The 26,284-nt window shown below is 36.6% G+C and overlaps 1 pseudogene; it reads left to right on the top strand.

Annotated features, from left to right (window-relative positions):
* Nucleotides 1–11,507: 11,507 nt before the first annotated feature.
* Nucleotides 11,508–12,439, top strand: LOC124504638 (olfactory receptor 4P4-like; annotated as a pseudogene).
* Nucleotides 12,440–26,284: the final 13,845 nt, after the last annotated feature.

The raw sequence follows: 26,284 nt of genomic DNA, 5'->3' as shown, positions 1-26,284 counted from the left end.
TCTTTCTCTCCACTTGACCCTTTTTTCACGGCCATGGTCATACTCTCGGGGCCATTATAAGAAGTATAAGCCCTCAAAATACAAATTTCATCCACATTTGTGACATAATTGCATCTTACTTTTTAAAAAATCATTTAACATTTATCATTGTCTGTTCCACGGCAAAATAAAATTCATGAAAACAAATTTGGGATACCAGAACCAGAGTGGATACTCAATAACATTTATTGAATAAATACATATACGAGCATGTGAAAGAGTAAACTCAGGCATATAATACACACGTATTGGGGTAAAAGTTGATAATAATAATAAAAAAGTTAGGTATGCCTATTAAATCACCACCACACACAATGCACTGAGACACATCTTAAGTCCTACAAAACAAACAGAAATAGTGAAAATCCTGAACTTCCTGAATTAGCATAAAACGAGGACCTTTGAGGGAAGAAAGGAAGCAATGAATTGTTCTCTTAAATTGTCCTGTGTTCCTCCAAAATGCCTAAACTGCCTTTTTCTGCCAGTGTAATTAGTTACTCTAAAACCCACTTCCTGACCACTTACTGAAATCTACAATAGCACAAGGCACAACAAGGAAGGCCATTCCACATAGAATTCAGTGAAAATTCTATGCCGTATTATCGGCCAAAATGAAATTCTCCGTGTTTTTCGTTCAGTTGTTCCGGTTTTATCCTCTGGGACCAGATATAGCACTTAGAAGTATGAAGGAAAGCATATATATAAAGACACAATTCCCATTCCCCTGCACTTTTTTCTTCTTCAATTGCTCTTTTAAGAGTCCTTTGATACTTGTGACTTCACCTTCCACCACATTTATTATCATTTCCTGAGTGTATTTTTCAATTTAATATAAAACTCAGTAAGCGCCAATTCCAGAATTGAACACACTTCTCCCAAAATTTGTATTAGTTCCCTCTGTCTGTGGTAGGAAAGTCTGAGCAATTCAGAACTGAGGAGGATAGCATCACCATCAAAAATAAATGTAACTGGGGCGCCTGGGTGGCGCAGTCGGTTAAGCGTCCGACTTCAGCCAGGTCACGATCTCACGGTCCGTGAGTTCGAGCCCCGTGTCGGGCTCTGGGCTGACGGCTCAGAGCCTGGAGCCTGTTTCCGTTTCTGTGTCTCCCTCTCTCTCTGCCCCTCCCCCGTTCATGCTCTGTCTCTCTCTGTCCCAAAAATAAATAAACTTTGAAAAAAAATATATATATAAAAAAAAAAATAAAATAAATAAATGTAACTGGAAGACTGTATCTCCCACCCCTTTTCACCCATTTTGTCCCTAGCCTGCCCCCGCACGTCCCTCTGGCAACCATCAGTTTGTTCTCTGTATTCATAGAGAGTTTTTGTTGAATCTGTTGAATCTGAATCTGTTTTTTTTTTGTTGTTGTTAGTTTACTTACTTGGCTTTTTGTTTTGTTTGTTTTGTTTTGCCTTGTTTGGCATGCCACATATGAGTGGCATTGAATGGTATTTGTCTTTCTCAGTCTGACTTATTTCATTAGCATGATACTTTCTAGGTCCATTGATGTATGATGTGGGGTGATTTTGTACGATATTTTGTGTATGGTGACAGATGGTAATACACTTGTGGTGGGCAAAGCACAACATATAGAGATATTGAATCACTCTGTTGTACACCTGAAATTAAACTAATGCAATATTGTGTGTCAATTTACTCAAATACAAAAATTTGAAGATAACTATAATTTCTGATGTATATTTAGCTCATTCTTACCCACGTATCTTTTCCACACATGTAGCTTTCCACTCCACTTCCCGTACTCCTTATATTTATACCAGCAGCCTTGGGGTCAAAGTTCACAGCCCCCCATTTGGCTCCAGGAAGTGTCCAGCACATTCAGCTGAATGAGCACACAAGGTGCTATGCACACCCTCTCCCTCCTCTCTAGTGACATCTATCATGCTTTCTCATTGCATCTCTACTATGTACTCGACACCGTAATAGGCATTTAGCAACTGTAAAATTATAAAATATAGGCCTCGTCCTCAAAATTGTTCTTTTTTTCTGAGAATTATTTTGAGGAGTATCACATATCACAAATGATATATTGCAATGTGTAATTCTTATTGTTATTAAAATTCAATTTGTTTATGAAGAGAAAGATGAGAATACTGCGGTGCAATAAAGCTGAAAATAACTTCTTAGTGATGTAGGTCAGTGAATAATAATAAATGTGGTTAGAGAAAAAGAACTGAGTTAGTTAGTTAGTTAGTTAGTTATCAGGATGCTTGGATTTACAAATGTGTTTGTCTCCTACAAAGATTATTGGAACACACTATTTTCTTTCTAAACTAAAATACATAAGAATGGAATCAACTCACCGGAGCGCAGAATAATTGGGCTTACTCATTTACTGAAGCTTCTTTGTTGTGATCAATGGGCTCCAGAAAACTTCCTGCTGAGAATTCAAATAAAAAAAAAAAAAGTAACAAACCTGAAAAAATAGTCAAAGAAGTCTACAGTATATTGTAATGAATATTTCAGAGAAATGAATTTTCCTCTAATCTATTAAAAATAAGTTCAGAGATGACAGAGAGAAAGAGAGATCAGAAAGCTGAATCCTAACACTAAACTTATCTTGCCTATATTCCATCAAGACCCTAGGGATGTCAACCCTCGAGAATATGATGGAAGTATTGCCTTAGCAGACACAAAGCAATTAAGTGAAGTAATGTCCCATGTGATATTTTAGTTGCATATAATTTCTTCTGAAGACTGGGGAATCATTTCATCATGAACTTTAATCCAGTGCTCTTTTAAAAATGTTGAAACAGACCCTACATTTTGTCTTAAATACCTGTCAAATGCCGCCATGTCAAAAAGAAAAATCAGCTGCTATGCGACAATCCAGAGATAACTACTCTTATTCTTTGTGGTATTTGTGAATTACTCTCTATATAAGGTTATATATTTATCCGTATGTATTGGGTTATGAAATGTATGCAGTAAGAATCATACTAGTTATATTGTTCATTATCCTTTTAAAAATTTAACATTGTATCACAAGCTTCATTTTTATGAAAACCATTGGTTTTCTTAAGCTGAGACAGTTTGCTTTACTCTTCCAAATGTGACCACAATACTGTTCAATGTTTACACTTATTATTGAAATTGAAAAAAAAAAACTATTACTCTATTTTTCAGTTTATAATCTGGCTTTGTGGAAAGAGTAATATATCTATTATTTAAGAAGCTATCATATCTTAACATATAAACATCTCAATCTCAGTGACTTGTTGTAACAGAACACGTCAGCAAACTTTTCTCATAAAAAGCCATAGCGTTAATAATTTAGGCTTTGTGAGCCATATAGTCCCAAGCCCCACTATTCAGTGTTGTAGCATGAGTAAGGTCATAGGCAATACACAACTCAATAGGCATGTCTCTGTTTTAATAAAATTTTATTTTTAAAAAAACACAAAAAAAATTGGTTTGTGGGACATAGTTTATTAAACCACACAATAGAAATTTATTACTTGATTGCATAAGTTCCAAAGTTATTTCCGGATCGGTAGGCAGATGTTCTCTGAGTAGTGATAGAGAGACCTAGGCTGCTTCCAAATTGTGGCTTATAATAATGCGATTATTATAATGTAAGTATTGTGAGAGGAACAAGAACTTGAAAAGAAGACACTGCACTTTTCTACATCATCACCATGCGTAAGGTTTTTCAGTTTTGTTTCAGTTTGGTTTGGTTTTTACTTTAAGTTTTCGTTGAGTGCATTAGGGGTACTCTTCAGAAGCTGAAATAATTAAATAAAGTCCAAGATTTTTACTGATTGGCAAAATCATAATAGGAATTTGAACTTTGGGATGAACTATAATGTTAGAATAGAATTACGGGGACCAGGGGCACCTGGGTGGCTCAGTCGGTTAAGCGTTCAACACTAGCTCTTGGCTCAGGTCATGATCTCACGGTTGGTGAGACTGAGCCCCTCATCAGGCTCTGCTTTGACAGCACAGAGCCTGCTTGGGATTCTCTCTCCCTCTCTCTCTGCCCCTCCTTGGCTCTCTCTCTCAAAATAAATAAACTTAAAAAAAAAAAAAGAATTACAGGGACAAGAGAGAAAACCAAAAGCTTTTCAATCAGAAGAGGTAGCCTGAGCCAAGGTAGGAATTTGGATGCTTACATTTCTATCAATTAGAAATAGATTTTATGCAGGTAGCGTAGCAGATGAGATTGGAGAATCAGAGGGGCCAAATGGTATAAAGAATGCAATTGGAATCACTGTAGGTCATTGAACCTTGTAATAGGGTTCCATGCTGATAGGACAAGAGTGGAATAATGAAGAGCTTGGTTGTAAAAAGGTACAAGCATTGTGAATGAAACCGACGTAGTTCTAATACAATCACAGCATTCAATTTGGCTACACTAATAGATCATGTAGACAGATACAGGTAACTCCTGTTTTCATTCTAGTTTGGAAGGGAGCAGAATGCTCTTGATGGCATCTCAATGCAGGTAGGCCATCATTTCCCAATAATCATTGGTATTTGTATAGGTTTCTACAAAGTCAAGTAGTTAACAGTGATATCTATATATCTATATCTATATCATCTATACATATATACATACCTATGTGTGTGTGTGTGTGTGTGTGTGTGTGTGTGTGTGTGTGTATATATATATCTCATAAGCCAGTCAAGGGCTTGAAGACATCTGAAATACAGAAGAAAAATAAAAGGGGACTCTGACCAATGATGTTTATATATTTCAAGGCTAAAATGTAAAAAAATAAATAAAAATAAAAGACTAGCCTTGTTTCCTGTGTCTTCAAGAGGGAAAATTAATTCCATTAATTTGAAAAACACAGGGAAAACAATTTTAGAACCAAAAAAAATAAGAACTTTCTCTCTGTACTGTCCAAAACCAGAATAGCATGAATGATTTTTAGAGTCCTTGGGTTGCTCAATTTCACTAATAGGGTATTAGTAGGGACTATAAATAAATAAACTTTAATGTAAGTAGAATGAAGGGTGTGATTCAAGAGGAAGAATGCAGATAAAACTCCATAACGTCCTTCTGTATTTCTCCTATTCTGTGACTAATACTCATTTTGGGTAGGAACTCTCACTAAAATCACTTCATTTTTGGAGTTCTCAAAATACACTGTTGTTTTTAAATTGTCTTTATGCTTCTCAAAACCCATAACCTACATCTATCTCACAGGTTGGCTTAACTGCCCTTCCAATAAAAGTAACTATTATAATAATTAAATAGACATTTTCTAATCTTGCTACCTTAAGGATTTGGTTCAATTCAATCTCTGTTACTTATTATCTATTAATGAGGGGACTATTCAAGCAAGCACATGTAAGTGTATAAATATGGCATATCATAACAAGTTAGAAATTCAGTTCAAAATAGCCTCCAATATCCATCTATGATATACAGGTATATAGAACAAAAAGTATAAATTATATGCCCTTGACTAATATTCTGTATCTAAGATAAATCTCAATTAATGTAACTACAGGCAGTTTTCTTCATCTTTCCCTGATCTAAGCTGAGTCTCCAATATGGCATATATTTCAGAAAAGATCAAAGAGTTAAGGTAGACTTGATAATGAATCTCTTAAATCCTAGTCCAGTATTATTTCTTATTACACAAGAGTTAATTTTTTAAAAAGTTTATCCTAGTTTGACGTAATGAGAATGAAATGTTGGTTTCAATTACCCCCAACATCGCAGATTTGATTATCATCTATTCGTGTTTTTTCAACGAAATTACATTGTAATTGGTAGATTTTTTTCATGTGGTCAAAATAGAGTCTGAGTTGTCTTTTTCTTATAAGTGATACAAATAGAATATCCACTAGATGGCAGGATGATACCAAAATTTGAATCAAGACATTAAAATCCCTGTGTATTATTTGCTTTAAAGAGAGGAACAGAACCCCATAGAAAACACATTCATAACTTGAATATACCTTGAAGACTATTCATTCCACATACCTTGATTTCAGAGACAAGAGAACAAATATTCAAAGATGGTAAATCGTTTGACCACATTCAAACACTGACTCACCTTTAATTTTATCTTTGTTTTCAAACATGGATTAATTTTGAGCTAGAAATAATGTGTGTCGGCTTTCGGTCACTTACACAATCACACAGTTGGAGGAATAAAGAACATTAACAATCCATCTTAATTGATTTGTAATGAGTAAATACACAAATCAAAAGGGGATTAATAATATATAAGGATTTTATTATAAGGATAAAAATCCTTACAAAAATACAAACCTTACTCAAGCCAAAGCTAAATGGTGAAAAAAACATTTATCTATTTACATACACACACCATAGCCATATCTATACATATGCATATACATGATGTAAAATATCATATGTATGACATAAAATATAACAAAATGGAAGCAGCACACATTGATTATATTAATAGATGTAATGACAAAGTTAAACCTAACACTGTGCTATCAACATGAGAAACATAAGCAAAAAGATTCAGGAAAGTTAAAGAATAAATTAGTGATTTCTAAATTAGTTTAATTTTCTCACAGAAAATATTCTGAAAGATTTGAGTCCTTTGAAATTTGTGGTGGTTGGCTTTATGATCCACGAAATACTCAATTGTGGTAAATTTTCTACACGCACAGAAAAACACATATGTTCTGATTTTGTTGATTGTCATATTCTATGTAGGTTAAGTAGGTCAAATACATAAAGTATGTCATTTAGAGCTTAGACATCATATTGCTTATTTATTCATTAATTGAAAAAAGTATGTTAAAATCTCCCACAATGATGAAGGACTTGTCTATTTCTTCTTATAGCTCTGGATTTTTTCCTTTACTTATTTTGAAAACCTATAGTTGAGTGAATGGACATTTGAATTGTAATCTCTTCTTATTAGGGAAATCCCTGTATCACTGTGAAATAACCCTCTATCTTTGTGATTTTATTTTACTTAAAACCTACAATGTCTTATATTATCATAGCTGCATGAGCTTTCTTCAGAGAGACTTTGCTTTGTACATATTTTTACAAAAGCTAAAATAGATGAACACACGCATAATTTACCAGAAAATTTACCCAAATATATAACCAACAGAAATATTTATGTTCACCAAACAATATGCAGGATTGTTCAAAATGCCATTATTTATAATACCTGAAAAGTAAGAAACGGAACAAAACAAAACTTAGAAAGCCATCAACATCTTTATGGATAAAATTTGGGGTATATTCATACATTAAGTATCATACAAGCAAAAAGAATAGAGGAATTTGCGACAACAAGATGAATACATGTTATAAACACAATGTTGATCAAAAGTTGCCAGATACAAAAAAAGAAAACAAACAAATAAAAGAGATGTATTCTGTATAGTTTTACTTATATAAAGTTAAAAACAGAAAATATTGGTATTACAAATTTGAATTTGAATTTTGGTGAAAGGGGGCTAGTAAATGAGAAAAGAGCAAGTATTTTTCTGCGTTTTGTTAACGTCCTGCTTTTGGTCTCTATGCTGGTTACAGATGTGTGTTCATTTTGTTAAAATTGTTGGTGTTATTAGTAGCCTTTTCTATGTGCGTGCTAAAATCGTTACAGAGAGGGAGGGAGGCAAACCCTAAGAGACTCTTAAATACAGAGAACAGGGGCGCCTGGGTGGCGCAGTCGGTTAAGCGTCCGACTTCAGCCAGGTCACGATCTCGCGGTCCGTGAGTTCGAGCCCCGCGTCGGGCTCTGGGCTGATGGCTCAGAGCCTGGAGCCTGTTTCCGATTCTGTGTCTCCCTCTCTCTCTGCCCCTCCCCCGTTCATGCTCTGTCTCTCTCTGTCCCAAAATAAATAAACGTTGAAAAAAAAAAATTTAAAAAAAAAAAAGAAACACTCAGTTACAAAAGCTAGAATTCACAATGACGTTACAGCAGTTATTAATATCTATATATCTAATGATCAAGCAACAATTTTCATAAATCAGAAACTAGAAGAGACGAGAAGTATAGAAAGACTCTTAATTCAAGAGAAAAGAAACACAGCAGACATTTACTAATGCTACAATCGCAAACTGTACAATCCCAAATATCGCACAGAACTCCAGTTAACAGAGAATATAATTTTTTCAGTTGCACCTGAGTAGTTATAAAAATTGAGTATATTTCAGCCCATGAGTAAAACACAATAAATTCAACAATAGGAAGTGAATAAAGAAGATCTGAATATTCCTTGAGGATGGGTGAAAGAGTGGAGAATAAAACACAGCCAGGTTTACGTCTGTGAGTTTCGGGGATCACAAGGGAGGAGACCAGTGGTTTTCGGGAAAGTAACACGAGTGTTAACATATAAGACTACATCCAACCGTGTCATCTCCACAGTAAGCCAATGGACTAAGCAAGGAAGGAGGGAATATCACAGGGCTGAGATTTACGTGATTACCAAATAATGTTTACTGACAAATAAGGTAGTGGTAGAAATCAAAAGGACCTTTCTAGGGGTGCTTGAGGGGTCACTCGATTAAGCCGCTGACTCTTGATTTGAGCTCAGGTCATGATCTCACAATTTATGTGTTCAAGCCCCATGTGGGTCTCTCTGCTCACAGCACAGAGCCTGCTTCAGATCCTCTGTCTCCTCTTTCTGCCCCTCCCCAACTCATATTTTCTCTATCTCAAAAATAAATAAACATTAAAAAAATGTTTAGGGGCACCTGGGTGGCTCAGTCGGTTAAGCATCCGACTCTAGCTCAGCTCATGATCTCACAGTTTGTCAAGTTCGATCCCCGCGTCGGGCTCTGTGCTGTCAGCTTGGAGCCTGGAGCCTGCTTCTGATTCTGTGTCTCCTTCTCTCTCTGCCCCTCCTCCACTTGTCCTCTGTCTCTGTCTCTCAAAAATAAATAAATGTAAAAAAATGAAAAAAAAACAATAAAAACATAAACAAAATGGAATGACATCATTAGTTCTAAATAGGAAAGATTTGGAATATTTGAGTGTGCGTTGCATGGTGGGCTGCAGGAGTCTGTGAAATCCCTCTGGAAATAAGAGGAGTTGAACTGACCGGCAGGACTGAACAGGGCCTGATTGGGAATGGTAAAGCTCCAGTTACGGTACTGCAGAGAGCCCTTCGGGGTTCCAGGAAAAGATACTTAAGTTTAAGCCTACAGACACTGCTAGAGATTTCGACATACGGGTGTACATAAAGAAAACTGTGTTTAGGGAATTGAAAGTAGCAGACTATGATGGATCCTGCTTCTTTTGGGGAGAAAGGCCATTTTGTTCTGATTGCACAATTAACTCAACTGCCCTTCAAGGAGATAAGAGGGACAACCAGCTGAAGCTATTCATTTATTCTGATGTGTTTGGAAGAAAGACAACCAGCCATCAGTAGCCAGCTGCTGACTCCTCCTAAGGGAGGTCAGAATCACGGACAGGTCCAGCCCAGAAGACGCGACCTTAAAAGATCTGGTTTAACATCCCCCTTCCCCTCCAGTTCACTTAGGGTGAAACTGAATAAAAGGAATGCAGCATATTAAAATCATCCAGTTAAGAAGTAATGCATCCAGATGAAGGAGATAATGTTTTGTTCTGTTTTACAAACAGCCCAGTGTTTTAAGGGATATCTACTGATGCAGTGGTATTATTATCTATGCTGTAAAAATGCAGAATGAGTCTTGTAGAATATAGGAGTCATCGCTTCTCAACTTTTTATAGAAATACTTGACAATAAGGGATCTAATACTTTCAAGTGTTCAGGAACATAGATTATAGTTTTTGAGTCATGCACTACACAGATTTTGTATTTCAAAAGGTAAATTAAATGGTAGGTCCTGTCCACATCTTTTTTTTTTTTTTCCATCTTTCTCACAAACTGGATTGGATGCATTCATGTGGTTATAATCTTTAAAACAAGAGTGTATTTAGCTTGCTTCTCAATAATTCTTCCTTAGCCTATCAATGACACTTGAAAGTCTATCACTAGAAAAGTATTTCTCTGTCCTGAGGCTTAATGGTTATACCAAAGAGACATTAATAGAGCCAGTTGTTGGGACGCCCGGGTGGCTCAGTCCATTAAGCATCCGACTTCTGCTCAGGTCATGATATCTAGGTTTGTGGGTTTGAGCCCCGCGTCGGGATCTGTGCTGACAGCTCAGAACATGGAGCCTGCTTCAGATTCTGTGTCTCCCCCTCTCTCTCTGCACCTCCCCTGTTCACTCTCTGTCTCTCTCCCTCTCAAAAATAAATAAGCGTTAATTTTTTTTTAAATACAGCCGGTTGTACATTACTATATTACAGTGAGAGGGTAGTAATACATTACTGTATTACATTTCATTCAATGGGAATACTGGAAATGTGCTAAGTGAAGGGAGTGCACACTTTCAGCATGGGTGGTTAGGAAGAGGTGAACAATTTGTGGACGTCAATTAAAAAGAACCCAATTTGGGGCGCCTGGGTGGCGCAGTCAGTTGAGCGTCCGACTTCAGCCAGGTCATGATCTTGCGGTCTGTGAGTTCAAGCCCCGCGTCGGGCTCTGGGCTGATGGCTCGGAGCCTGGAGCCTGTTTCCGATTCTGTGTCTCCCTCTCTCTCTGCCCCTCCCCCATTCATGCTCTGTCTCTCTCTGTCCCAAAAATAAATAAACGTTGAAAAAAAAATTAAAAAAAAAAAAAATAAAAAAAAAATAAAAATAAAAAGAACCCAATTTATGCAAGTGAGTAAGGCATTACGGGAGAGTCTAAAATCCAAGCTATTCCTACTACCCTTATCCTCAAGTGCCCTGATGAATGTCAAAGACATTTCAAATGATAATGTTTTGAAAAGTAGAGATAATTATACGTCTCTTGTTATCCATATATTGCCTGTGAAATGTAACAAATCCTTCATTTGTAAATTAAGCATATTTACAAATTGAGCACAAGAAAAATAGAACTGATTATACCCATGTGTAAATACTTCACGTTTCTAAATATATGGGCTGATTTTTTTTTTATTTATTCCCTTTCCACACGGGACATATGGCAAGAAATTTTTCACATCTAATATTATCCACTTATTATACTATATATATTTGCAGTTTTTCGTTTTCACTCAATGTTTCATTTGCATGTGTATTTTTGCAATAATGAAGAATGAGAACAGCCAAGAGATATCTTTTTTCTTTCTCTAAAAATACCTTTTTTGTAATTCTATTGAGGCATAATATCCAGTTATGTTTTATAATACATGTTAACAGAATGGTAACACAAACACCCTATATTTTACAAAGTTAGTCCTCATTTCAGGCACCTAAGATGTTTATCACTAACTAATGTTTTCAAGAAAGGAACAAAAAGGCCTGCAGAAAAACCTTCACGGATAACAATTACATTTCTATTTTCATCAACCTTCGAATGCTTTCCATTATAACCAGCTCCTTACCAACGAATCATATGGATCATCATATTTAAATATATATCACAAGAATTAATAATTTATCTAATTGCAGGTAGCTACAAACTGGTCTGGATCATGGAAAATAGGAATAACATCATAGAATTTACTCTTTTAGGACTTTCTCAGAAAAAAGAAATAGAAGTCTTCTGCTTTTTACTGTTCTTGTTTTGTTACATTGCCATCTTGATTGGCAACCTTCCTGTCGTGATTTCTCTCACCTGCAGTCAACTTATTGACCACCCTGTGTATTTCTTCCCGAGTTTCCTATCCCTGGCAGACCTTTTCTACACCTCCACTGTGACCCCCACGTTCATCATTGACTTGCTGACAGAAAAGAAGGTCATTTCCCACAGTGGCTGTACGACACAGCTCTTCACCGTGCACTTCTTTGGGGAAATCGAGGTCTTTGTCCTCACCGGGATGGCCTATGACCGACACGTGGCCATCTGCAGGCCCCTGCACTGTGCAGTCATCATGAGTGGAAGTGCAATGCCATGCTCGCGGCTTCGTGTGCGGGTGGGTTCCTACATTCCTTTTTGGTCAGTTTCTCCTCGCCATTGTCTTACCCTACTGTGACCCCAGTGAAATAGATCACGTCTTCTGCGATGTGTATCCTTTGCTGAAGATGGCCTGCGTGGACACGAGCAGAATAGGTCTCCCTGGCGGTTGCCAACTCAGGACTGATGGGTCTGGTGACTTTCGTGGTCTCGCTGGTATCCTATGCTATGATCCTATATATTGTCAGGTCCTACTCCGCGGAGAATCGCCACAAAGCCCTTTCCACATGCAGTTCCCACATCATCGTGGTGGTTCTCTTTTTTGCTCCTTTAGTCTTTATTTACATTCGACCAGCAACGACCTTACCAGAGGACAAAGTGTTTGCTCTTTTCTATACTGTCATTGCCCCCGTGCTCAACCCTCTCATAGATGCACTAAGAAACATGGGGATGAAGAACACCGTAAAGAAACTCTGGGGCTATGTCATGGGAAGTGAGGACAGAAGCTGAAAGGCATGCCTGATTTTCACCACGGAACTTGTTGAATACATGACTTCTCCACTCAGAAACCTTTCAGATGCGCAATGCTCGCCTGGGTATCTTGTTTGTAGCCACATGATATAGCCCCAAATATGAACAAAATATTGGGATTCCTTAGATTTACCCAGGCTCCTCTCTGCTATGCTTTCTTTTCTAGTTTTCTTACTTATATCTCCTTTGCCCCTGTTGATCCTTTGTCTGTGCAACTAACCTAGGTATTTATTAGCAGACGACCCAAGCAGTGTCACACATATGAACACTACAAACCCATGTAGCTCATTTTTGGATATGGCTATATTCAATAAAGCCAATTCTAGCCACCAAAACAATGCCTTAAAAAAAAAAACTCTCATCTTTTACTTGTGATGAGGAAGCAAAAGGCAAGCTGAGGGCAAACGCGAGTTAAAACCTGGGCAATTTCTCCACCCCCCACTTCTCATTCCCCTCAACCCCACGAGATTCTTCAGGCACTCCTGGCTACCCAAGAATAAAGGAAAGGGAAAAACAAGAAAATAAATGGCTAACTGATACAGATGGCAGTCATGATGGCCATGAGCCTCCACCAGTTTACAACTGTCTTAATGATTTGCCAGAAAAAAACCATCTTATCAATAACCAGGCCCCCAGAAACCTATAGACTCAATCTTCTGGAACCCTAACATCACCCTCCCCTCCACAGGATTGAAAGTCTTACATACTCAGTTACCCCTCACAACCCCAGTGCAGCCCTTTCTGCCCACAGGTCCTGCCCCCATGCTTTAATAAAAACACTTTTTTGCACCAAAAATGTCTGAAGAATTTTCTTAATATCCTGAAAGATCTAATTGACGTACCATAACAGTAGTCCTCAAAAAAAAAAAAAAATCTACTCCGATCATTTTGTAGCCAGTGGCATTTTAGAGCATTTCACATGCCCCCAAACCAGCAGTCCATCCCAAGCCCCACGTCAAAACCTTTTCGTTTGTTCTAAGGCCCTTCCTCTCCAGCTCTGTTCACAGGTTAACTAACTGCACCTCCCTAGCTAATTCTAGCCCCTTCTGGTGCGTTGATTAAGACGTGAATTCTAGACCCAGAATTGGGTATCCACTGTGAGGACTAACACCTATGCCCAAGAAATCATCTATAACATGGAAATAACAACAGTCTTCTGAGGGTGATAAGTGAAGGGCTGAAACACTGACAGACAGCGCTCAAAAAGATGAGGTTTTTTTTTTGTTGTTGTTGGCCCTATCCCCTGTTCAGCATCAGAAAAGCAACCATTCTGTTAAATGACTTTTCTCTGGAGACGTGAGGTATGAGGATAGGAAAAGTTAGGGAACACTCACATGAATGTCACATTCCTGTTACTGGTGAAATTACATCATTCTCAGAATGGGCAGGTAGAAAAACAACACTTACATCCAATGGTGCACTCTTCAGCACCGTAAAAGTTAAAGGCGGGTTTTGTTTTGTTTTTGTTTTCAGTGGTAATTGAAAAGTCACCCTGGAGAAAATTAAAATTTGCCTCAAATCAGAAATGGGTAGGATGAGGGGTGCCCAGATGGCTCAGTTGGTTAAAAGTCTGACTTTGGCTCAGGTCATGATCTCACGGCTCTTGAGGTTCTCGAGTTCAAGCCCCACCTCAGGCTCTGTGCTGTCAGCTTGGAGCCTGGAGCCTGCTTTGGATTCTGTGTCTCTCTCTCTCTCTCTGCCCTGCCCCGACTCAAGCTCTGTCTCTCTCAAAAATAAATAAACATTAAAAAATTTTAAAAAAAGAAAAAAAATGGCTAGGATTAAAATCAGGCCACTGGATAATTAATTAGAACAGAGGAGAAACTCTCAAGTTCTTTTAGAAACTCTTCTCACGTGAATGCTTGGCAGAATTTGTTTCGGGCTGATACAGGAGACATGCTAAATAAAGATGGGTTATTATTGCTGAGGCTTTCCTAAAATGGGAGAAGAACATAAAGAGGAGAATAGCCTATTGTTGTGACTCCATTTAAAATACCCAAAAAATGGAAGTGAAAATATCGCATACTTAAAATTCTTGAAAAATACGCTAACATACGTTCTTAGTTGTTCTTTGTGTAATTCTTGACATTTCTACCAGAACTCCAGAGTAGGGCTTGAACAGGTATGCACGAGCCTACTTAGAGTAACAATAAAAATAAATGAAACAAACAAACAAAATCCTCTTTTGTCCTTTATTTTTCTTCCCCATGTCCCCAATTCTCATTTTTTTTTCTCATCTTGTACTCACTGTATATAATTTCCCTATGCTCAGGTTTATTTAGTTTCTCAAATCAGATTACCTCCTCTCTTCCTTCACTGAAACTGTCCTTTGCAGGACTGTCAATGGTTTTTACGTTGATGTATCTGGAATTTCACAGAGTTGATCTCTCTTTTTACCCTGAGACATTTTGACTTGGCCTTGGGGTCATCATAGTTCTGGTTGTCCATGCATGTAAAAACTATGTCTCAGTTTCTCTTCATTGAACTTGTTCTTCTCACTAAACTCTGTGTCAGACTGTCACAGGGCTCAGGCCTTAGAACTCTTTTGTTTTCTATTTTGGTCGTTTCACATAATCTAGTGGTTTTAAATAGTTTCAATACTTTCTTAAATTCCACATAGGAGTGAAATCACATGGTATTTCTCATTCTCTGACTGACTGACTTCACTTAACATTATACTCTCTAGCTCCATCCATGTCATTGCAAATGACAAGGTTTCATTCTTTTTTATAGCTCAGTAATACATATATATATATGTATATGTGATATATATGTATATGTGTATATATACATATACATATATATATGTATATATATATACATACATACATACCTCATCTTTATCCATTCATCAGTCTATGGGCTGGTCAACCTCTTTAAAATTTCCACACACATTCACATCTATACCCAGACTCTTTTTATCTCTCTTCATTGTTCTATTTAATCTTTACACTTATTCGTATTTAACCTATTACACATTAATACTAAATACTTATTAGCATTTAACCTATTACTTTATTTAGTGGCTGTCTCAATTAAATGCAAGCTCAATGAAGCCAGGGTATCTGTGTTTTTTGTTTTTGTTTGTTTGCTTATTTGTTTTGTTTTGTTTTCACTTTGTTCCTAGAATAACGGCTAGTACATAACAAATAACCAACACATATTGTGGAATGAATAAACGCTAAATACATATACTGGGAAAAATCACTCTGACAGAGAATATAACCTAAAAGAAGGGAGCCTATTAATAGAACTATATATTTATCATGTAATACATTCTTTATATATATTAAGAAATTTTTCTGGGTTCCAAATCTTCTTCCAAAAAGTATTTGTCCTTCCTAAAACCAATTCCTTATTGAACTGATAATCTGAGAAAGCAAATGCCCTTTCAGGGTTCTTATTGTGTATACTATTTCAGATGTTTCCAGATGCCTACCTAGATTTCTCCTTTTTAAAAAAATTTCTATCAGAGCTCTGAGATTGTTCATGCTGGTGGTTCCCCAGTCTCTCTTCTAACTAGGTCAACCAGTGATGCAGCCATCGTCCACGAAAACTAAATGGGAGCTTCCTGGGGAATTCTGGGAAAGTTTTACATCTTGACATTTTTGTTTTCTTTCCTTTCCCCTTCTTCCTTCCTGAAACATGAACATAAGCCTATAGTTAGAACAAGTGCCTGCTCTCTTACTTAACTGTTCTACAGGCCAATGTACCCTGCTGGGGAAGTGAAAACATTACACTTAAAGAGGTGATAGTTTTGCCAATATCACTGTTTTAACGTATATACATTTAAGGGAATGTTAAGTGGGGGAAAACGACAAGGCTTTTAGAGGATTATAAGTATCTTCATTTCTAATGTTCAGATGTTATGTGACATAAAACACATTTTTTTGTCCCTAGATGCACAATGTATTTGTTCATAAGTAAATCTATACAATATATACTTTATTTGGTGGTTTTGCTATTTATAAATGTTATGTTTTAACTATTGCTCTCTTATGGTTTGTTTTGGGTGTTTTTAATATGTCTATCATCATGCTAATTTCTAACAGAAATGCAGTTCATAGTATATACTGTTACTGGTATTAAAATACTTCGCAGCATAATGTCGCCTCCAAGCAAAAGCGAGTATTTAATTGTACAACCAAAAAAGCAAGCTGCATGTTATTGCTGGTTCCTGATAGGCTAGGCCTATTTAAAGAAAAAATTGGGGGTACCTGGGTGGCTCAGTCGGTTAAGCATCCAACTCTTGAGTTCGGCTCAGGTAATGATCTCCCAATTTGTGGGATCGAGCCCCATGTCGGGCTCTGCACTGGCACCACAGAGCCTGCTGGGGATTCTCTCTCTCCCTCTGTCTCTGCCCCTTCCCTGCTCATGCGCCCTAAATAAATAAACAAGCAAAAAGAAAAGAGTTTTACACTTATGCATTTCCCCCATCGCCAAACACATCCCCCAGGTATGACATGAGGTTTTCAAACTGGATTTTAGCCAGTGTATTCATTTAGCCAAAAATAAATAAATAAATAAATAAATTAATTAATTAATTAAAAACAAAAGAATTCCATTGTAACACATCTGAAAACTTCTTTGTTGTGACTTGACACCATGTTTTTTTTTTTTTTTTACTTTTTTTTAAAACACAGCCTGGGATGGGATGGCCATGGCATCTTTTCAGACAATATCCTTTATCTGTTAGAAAGAATCCTTCAGAAATATTAGCTAAAACCTTTTGATTTTTAAGAACAATCTAGTAAATCCATGAAGTCTTTTAATAGCCTTGAATTGGCATTTCTATGAAGATGCTGAGTTATATGGATCATACGGATGGTTATGACATAAACTCCTTTCAAGGATGAACAGCAGAATGAAACATTTTCTGGGTAGTTGAAAATTACACAAGTCAGTTCCCTTTTCATTTCATTCCTGTGTCACCTGGGTCTGTGAAGTCTATACAAAAATACTCTTCTTCAGATGCTACTGTGAGCTTTCCTGTCAGATGCTTAGAAAGTATAGCCAGTTAAAGGTTCATTTCAGGGGACACCTGGGTGGCTCAGTCAGTCGAGTGTCCAACTCTTGATTTAGGCTCAAGTCGTGATCCCAGAGTCATGAGATCAAGTCCTGCATCTGGCTCTGCACTGAGCATGGAGGCTGCTTGGGATTCTTTCTCTCTCCTTCTGCCCCTCTCCCCCACTCACACCTCTTCTCTAAAAACTAAATGTGTTTTTTTTTAAGTTCATTTTGAAATATATGGCCTCTGGGGGATGAGCCAAGAGCTATAAACTCAAAGAGAAGCAGTTTTTATATCTTCACATTTATGGGAAAGAAACTTCCAACCCTCAAGTTTCTAGGACAAAACCAAACAGACAAGGAGAGAAATGTTGCAAAGCCATTACAATTAAAAAGGTAAAAAAGAAAAATATGCAAATGCGCACACAGACAGAATAGCTGAGAAAAAATGTTCAATAGAATGTGAGGGCTGTGTGTATGTGTATATGTAATTACATATTAGCCCCTAAAATTCTCTTCTACAGTATCCATTGTGAATACGACTGAACAGTTGTCAAAAGTTAACACAGCTTGTCTTTGGTGCTAGTTTTTTTTTTTTAATTTTTATTAAAAAAAAATTTTTTTTTTCAACGTTTATTTATTTTTGGGACAGAGAGAGACAGAGCACGAACGGGCGAGGGGCAGAGAGAGAGGGAGACACAGAATCGGAAACAGGCTCCAGGCTCTGAGCCATCAGCCCAGAGCCCGACGTGGGGCTCGAACTCACGGACCGCGAGATCGTGACCTGGCTGAAGTCGGACGCTTAACCGACTGCGCCACCCAGGCGCCCCAAAAAAATTTTTTTTAACGTTTATTTATTTTTGAGACAGAGAGAGACAGAGCATGAGCGGGGGAGGGACAGAGAGAGAGGGAGACACAGAATCCGAAGCAGGCTCCAGGCTCCAAGCTGTCAGCACAGAGCCCGAAGCTGGGCTCGAACTCACAGACTGTGAGATCATAACCTGAGCCGAAGTCAGACGCTCAACCGACTGAGCCACCCAGGTGCCCCACTGGTGCTGTTTTGTTTTTTTTTTCCTCACAGAGTGGACTTATTTTGTTTTCATGTTTAGAAACGAAATATATTGATTCATGTGTAAATTGCACATTATTTGACATCCATATTATGAAAACCGCTATTCGACTCAGTGAGCCTTCCAGTTAGGGCCAGCTTCAAATCTATGGGATTTATGACAAATGTATTATACCTTGTTGAACTTAAACTTTTTTGTTAGCCTGTAAATAGAGATGGCATCTTCCAAAGCTATAGGGGGAGCAGCCGTTTTGCAACCAGAGGGACAAGTGCTTCACAAAAAACATGGTGGAGCAAGAATCTAGAAGGATTGTGGGTCCCAACTAGATCAGCAACTACATCGTTCAATCAACTACATCGTGGTTTTAAGTACGATCTTTGTGCACATATGCTGTTTTTATTGACTTATTACTACATTAAAAAATACTTGCTTAAGTTCCTAACCTGTTTTCTATTAACAGTTGGGAATAGTTCCCAATTAACTGAGGGAAATTTCAACTAATAGAGATCTGGGTTTGGGGTTTTTTGTTTTTGGGTTTTGCCCCTGTTTGAGCACTTATCCTTCTTCAGAAACCTTAGGATTATGTTATCAAAACGAAAACAAAAATATCCTTGGATGTTAATGGAAAACATAATTACATTTATATATTAATTCAGGAAATGGCTATTTTTATGATATCTCCTGATCTAAATCTTTGAGATCTGATTCTGTCAGTGTTTATTATATGGCTTTACTTAAGGTCATGTGATTTTATTCCTATTGATCCAGAGTTTCTTAGTAAAATGTATTTGTAAATAACATTGTTTTCTCATTATTGTGAATAATTTTTCTATTTCTCTATTTTTATTCCTAGATTAAATACAATCTATTTATTTTGTGTATACATATCTTAGATTTAGCTACCTTACCAATTTTCTTATTAATTCTAGATATTTTTACCATTTTTCCCATTTTCCATTTTATAGAAGTATAATCTACTCCATTTTATAGATGAATCAAGCTGTCTTGCAGAAGTTTAGCATCTATCTTACTAAATTAATAGCAAACAAATTATCTTTAATTCCCAGTTTGGGGCATGCTTCATGAAATCATTGCAGCCATTGGTTGCTTTAGAGAAAGTTATGGGTACCTGGGTGGCTTAGTTGGTTAAGCATCCGACTTCAGCTCAGGTCATGATCTTGTGGTTTGTGAGTTCCAGCCCTGCCTTAGGGTCTGTGCAAAGAGCTCAGAGCCTGGAGCCTACTTCAGATTCTGTGTGCCCCCCCCCGCCCCTCCCCTGCTAGTACTCTGTTTCTCTCTCTCAACAAATAAAAAATAAATAAAGCTACGTATGAGATAAATTGTTTCTGGGCTGAAAGCCTAATATTGTAATTTTATAAGATGCCTTTTTTACGGGTGGAGCATATGGACATGTTTAAAATGTTCTCCAGGAAACTTTCAGCTTGAAAGGAAGAGACTACAGGCTAAATTGGCAAACAAAGAAGGCGTTTTAACAATGTAACACCTGGTAAACTTAGAGCGTTGAAATAAACTGGAAGAAACTGAGAATTTAATCCTATCATCAAGGAGTCTGGGGTGATACAAATGTAGGCTATGTTTACCAGCCTCTGCGTATTGTAGAGTTTTAAAATATTTTACTATGATGTCAAATCCATTTATTATTTTAAGCCTACAGTAAAGTCTCTCAGAACCAGTCGAACATGTGATCCTTAAACCAGGCAGTCTGAGGGGCGTCTGGCTCTTGACTTTGACTAAGGTCTTGATCTCCTGGCTTGTGGGGTCACACCCTGTATCAGGCTCCATGCTGGCAGCACAAAGCCTGCTTGGGATTCTCTCTGTGTGTCTCTCTGTCTCTCTCTGTCTCTCTCGCTCTCTTCCCATCCATTGCTCATGCTCTGTTTCTCTCTCAAAATAGATAAATAAATTAAAAAAAAAAAAAAAAAAGGAAAGAAAGAAAGAAAGAAACCAGGCAGTCTGAGTTTAGATCCTCCCACCTTCTCCCAAACATACACCTGTTTCCTACATAGTGTAGATTATAATTAATATTTCAAAAATAGAAATTGAGACATACTAATACAATTGTAACTCTTTCTTTCGTTACTTTCAGAACACAAATAGATTAGAGGAATTTCCCACTGAACGTAACTTTCTTGAAATGAGGAAGAAAACATGAACATTAATATTTGGAGCATGCAGATGTCTTAAAATATTGTTAAAATGTAAAAAGCAATCTATAAAAATAGATGCATTCCTAAACATGTGCTGTTTAAAACAATTTCAATAATAATGACAATTTCTATTAAGCTTTCAAGCAGACGGTAAGGAGAAAGTAAATTTTTTGTTAATTTAATCGTGTCTTCGCAGTTTTAGAACAGATAGAAAGACAAGACTTTTTAGATGTAAAAAAGATGAGAAAACACAATTGTCTTGTAGAATTACTTCAATGCAAATTCAATAGACAACCAAGTTGCAGTAGCCAAATAACATAGAAAAGTTAAAGATTTACTGTTTAATAAAGTTTCCATATGTTTGAAAAAAAAGACTAGCAGTTCCCTGTTCTTTGCTTTTGAATATGCTGTTTGTAATCATATATTTGTCTGGTTTATTATCTGCCTCTTCTTTTAGTCTCTAGCCTCCTTAAAGTCAGAGACTGTCTTGTCCACCAATATATGCATTCTTTATGCTGAATTTTATCCAACTCACACTTTTTAGATGTAGGTGACAGTAAACGTATTTTTTTTAATTTATTATGAATATAATTGATTGTCAAATTAGCTTAATTACATACAACACCCGGTGCTCATCCCAACAAGCGCCCTCCTCAATGCCCATCACCTATTTTCCTCTCTCCTCCACCCCCCTTCCCGCCATCGACCCTCAGTTTGTTGTCTGTATTTAAGAGTCTCTTATGGTTTGCCTCTCTCCCTCTCTGTTTGTAACTATTTTTTTTCTCCTTCTCTTCCCCCACAGTCCTCTCTTAAGTTTCTCAAGATCCACATGTGAGTGAAACCATATGATATCTGTCCTTCTCTGACTGACTTATTTTACTCAGCATAATACCTTCCAGTTCCATCCACGTTGTTGCAAAAGGCAGGATTTCATTCTTTCTCACTGCCAAGTAGTATTCCATTGTATGTATAAACCACATCTTCTTTATCCATTCATCATTTGATGGACATTTAGGCTCTTTCCATAATATTTTTGAGAGGGTGAAAGCAGGGAGGGACAGAGAGACAGGGACAGAGGATCCTAAGCAGGCTCTGTGCTGACAGTAGTAAACCCCATTTGGGGCTTGAACTCATGAATCATGAGATCATGACCAGAGCCAAAGTTGAACACTCAACCAACCGAGTCGCCCAGGTACCCCGGTGACAGTAAATATTTTTTAAATGAAGAAATTGAGGAAACCATCTTATTTATTATAACATTCTTCTGTGTTTTCAAAAATACACATATGTGAAATTTTAATAATATAATCATATAACAATATAAAAGAATTTAATTTAATAAAGGAGGTTGTCATACAGAGATAAACTTCTAAGCTACATGCACACCAAGCAAGAGAACCCATGGGAGCAGACAAGCTTCATGAAAGAATAGTGGCAAAGGAAAGGAGTCTTTTCCAAGCATCAGTTAGAAATCCCAACACCTTAATAGGCTTGTTTTTCTGGGGAAAAAAAAATAACTCTTTAACCTTGGTCTACAGTCTGTACTTTTCATCTGGGTCATAAGGCTCTCTGGTGCTTCTCATTTTAGCTCTCCTATTCCCTCAGTCACCCACTTCTGCCCTGTACTGACATACGAACATTGCATTCGACGTTTCCTTCTAGTCCCGTGTCCCACATCTAATCTCAGTGCTTTGGATACTATGCATTAGGGAAATATAATTATTAACTTTGTTACTAGAGAGAAATTTAAGCAATGGTTTATATTGGTGGCAAAGTATACTGATGGGAAACTTGTAAACCCTCAGAGATGTTGAGAGCTATTCTATATAACATGTTTTCTCAAAATTTGCTTTAAATACCAATTCGATATCTATATCAAATATATATATATATAATGTATATATACATTATATATACATTATATATAATATATAAAAATACATTAATATATAAATATCAAAAAGTATATATATACTTAGTATATATGTAAGTTTTTAGAAGGTAAGATGAATGTCAGAGAGACACATTTCTTTTTCAGAAATGAAAAAATAATTTGCAAAGATCTCAAATCTGGCTCAGTTTACAATGGTATCTCTCTTGTTGATATATCACAAGAGTTCCTTCATAAGACTGTATGCCATAAGACTGCATGCAATTAAGATTTATTATTGCAAAGCAACGTTAATTTTTTTCTCTTCCAATTTTATCTTAGGCGTGAAGCCTCAGCTTACAAGAAATCTGTCTGTTGAGCGAAGCAGCTGGTAAGTTAAATCCAGCTCATAAAGAGGCCAGTCATTCTAATTCAAAAGAATACGCCAGTCATTCCAAATGCAATTTGTATCTGATGTTTTTAAGAAATCTTTGCATGGGAAAACTTCCATAACCATTGAAAATACAACCTCTACGATCTGGGGAAAGTTCCGCCTTGTTTTCCATCTATAACACACGGTAGCTATGTGGGCTGAAGATATGCGTGTCGGATGCTCTAGTCATTAGTGCCGCATCCTCAACAGCTATCAAAGTATTTGTGGGTTTATCTGTTTGGCCTCATTTAGAATATCATGAATGTAGTTATTCATTATCCCTTGATATTCCATAGTCGAGGATAATTGAATATGGAGAGGGGTTTACTGGCTTAGGAGGTCCCTGGACAGAAGTTCAGTAAAGGAGCTGAATATAAAATGATTAAACACTAAAATACCCATATGATTCTAAGACTGAAGAAGCAAAAGTGTATGGCAAAATTTTCAATCAACCTGCTCCATTGTATAATATCTAAGGGGTACATTTCTTTTTGTCCAGGTTTAATACAGACATTTTTTTTGAGGTGAAAGGGGAATTGAACATCCATGTAATTTAGAGAAGGTTGATGAATCCAAAGGAAAGAAAATAGAAGCATTAAATGACTGTAGTGAGTGAGAAGTTGACCTTCAGGTTTCTGGGTTGAAGGTCAGCTGACAAGGTGGGAAGGATTTTGTATTTAATGTTATGGGAATGTTAATCCTGATGTGAGAAACCCCAGCCCTCAGGTAAGAAAAAAAACAGATTGTTTATGGCAGGGAAACTATGCTATGTCTAATCTACTTAACCTTCATTTACCCGTGTTGAAATATGTGCTTTTAATAAGCTATTCACAATTTGTAATAAGAATCATAATCTGACTTATTATTCTTAATTTATATTTATGTCCACTGAAATGGCAAAAATGAAAATATTAATGCTAACAATATTCATCAAATATCTAATTTTTACATGCCAAGTTCTGTACTAAGCTTTTACATAAATAAACTCATCAAATCTTTACAATAGACCTCAGAGTTACAGTATTACTCATTTTGTGAATGAAGGAAATGAGGTTACATATTTTTCCCAAGATTTTTCCATGAATTTTGGAGCCAAGTCCTATATCTTATTTTATATAGCTCTAGAACTTAACTTCTTAATTAGTGGGATCTCCTACCGCTTGAATATCCTGAGTATCTCCTACGTTTATAACACTACAGGAAGTTGCAAGGAGGAAACGGGAGCAACTAGTATGTTTTTTAACATTGAGCTTCATATGCATTATTTTACTTGACTTTCTCAGTAATTCTGTAAGTTAGGCACTGCAATGTTCATTTTATGGAAGAAGGAAGAAAATGTTCAAGGAAGTGAAGAATCTTGCATTTAAGTATCAGGGCTATGTTAAGAACTAGGGTCCATCTCCAAAGTTTGTTATTCCTAATATTGTGAAGGCAGGGATAGTATCAGATAACAGTTTCTGATCTGGTCTACTTACATTTTTCTCTAGGGCTTTGATCTTACGTTCAGTCATTGTGGAAGGTGGCTAACAGTTATTAAACGTCTAATACTTTCCAGACACTGCTCTAAGAAATTTCCCACTTATTAACTTTATTATTTCAAAATGTCACCCTATAAGGAGGTATTATTGTTACTTCAATTTTACAGAGAAGGAAACTGAGGCACAGAAATGGCAGTGAACTTGCTAATACTATATTTTCTGCAGTTTCAATTTATCCAATGGAGCAGGGAAGGCATGAGGGAGGCAGACAGATGTCTTCCCCAAACTACTGATGAATCGGGAGTCATACAGTCAAAGTCAGGGGAGCAAGATCTTCAAAGATTATCTAATCCAACTTCTTTATCGTATGGATGGGAGTCTGATTTGTAGGGAATAAGCAATTAACAGGATGGGGAAAGATCTATTGGTACAGTGCACTTACCAGATAATTACCTGGAATGTCGTATAACTGCTTCTATTTGACAGAATATGAAGAAATCATTTTCTAGAATCATGCCACTTGTGTGGGCAGATTCTCTAAGAAGGTAAGGAAGAAAATGATGGAGGAAAGCAACTCCATTATTTTAAAGTATTGTGTTTGAGGACGTATTTTGAAATTAAAGGAGCCCACTTTTTTGTATATTTCCAACTTAGGCAACCGTAATTGATCACCTGAAAAAAGGCAATTCAAATAACTTTTCTGAAACACTGCTTATTTTGAAGGGGTTGATAAGTAGAAAAAAATATGGAGTGGGTCAAAAGAAATTTACATTGATCTTCCTATCATTTCTTTTTTTTAATTTTTTTAAATGTTTATTCATTATTGAGAGATAGAGAGAAACTGAGCGTGAGCTTGGGAGGGGCAGAGAGAGAGAGGGAGACACAGAATCCAAAGCAGGCTCCAGGCTCCAAGCCGTCGGCACAGAGCCCGACGCGGGGCTTGAACTCACAAACCGTGAGATCATGACCTGAGCCGAAGTCGGTCATTTAACCGACTGAGCCACCCAGGCGCCCCTCATATCATTTCTTCATCCCATGCTGAGTCACAGTCTTGTGACAACAGTATTTAAAATTGTGTAATGCTTTGGCATTTTCTGAATCCTTATTTCTTTGTCTGACATTGCAAGATCTTTGGTATTATTGACACAGAATTGAAACATTTCTTTTATTTAGCAAATTTGTGGGTGTTATCGTTCAACTAAAAAAAAAAACCTGACAAAAATCAAAACATTTTTGTTTCTCAATAAATTCTCACTTAAGGATAAATAATTTTCAGTGTGACCCCTGGCCTCCGTTTCCTATAAAAATCTAAGTGGGCTTCCAGAATCTAGTGGGCATAATCCTTCAATATTTTAAACTACATTTAAAGGATAAATGGACAGGATAAAAAGATAAATTTACAAAGACACTTTCAAATTCACTTACATCATAAACATTAGATGTATAAAATACACATATTTATAAAATATATCTTTTTCTAAAAATGAATAGAGGTTCATGGTAAAAGTTTTGGGCAATAAAAAAAGTATAAATTGGGAAACTAAAATCTGTGTAGTGTAATTATCATGAAATAGCCATTGTTAATAATTTACTTAAATATTTAAATTAATTTATCTTGGATATAACATAACTTGATATAAACTAAAGAATGTTTGCACTTTGGATATATATTTCTTATAAAGAAGCACCATTGACTCCTAAGTATTAATTCTAAAGTTACTATTTTTCAACTACATGGCTCTTAATTATTGTTAAGTTTAATTTCTCTTGTAGTAGAATACATCCAATTTAACAGAAA

Source organism: Lynx rufus, unplaced genomic scaffold (genome assembly GCF_022079265.1).
Source record: "Lynx rufus isolate CCGP_SWC_20201006 ecotype Redwood Valley unplaced genomic scaffold, mLynRuf1.p SCAF_9, whole genome shotgun sequence".
NCBI lineage: Eukaryota > Metazoa > Chordata > Mammalia > Carnivora > Felidae > Lynx > Lynx rufus.
The sequence above is the reverse complement of the archived record's forward strand: the minus strand, read 5'-3'. Positions and strand labels throughout refer to the sequence as shown.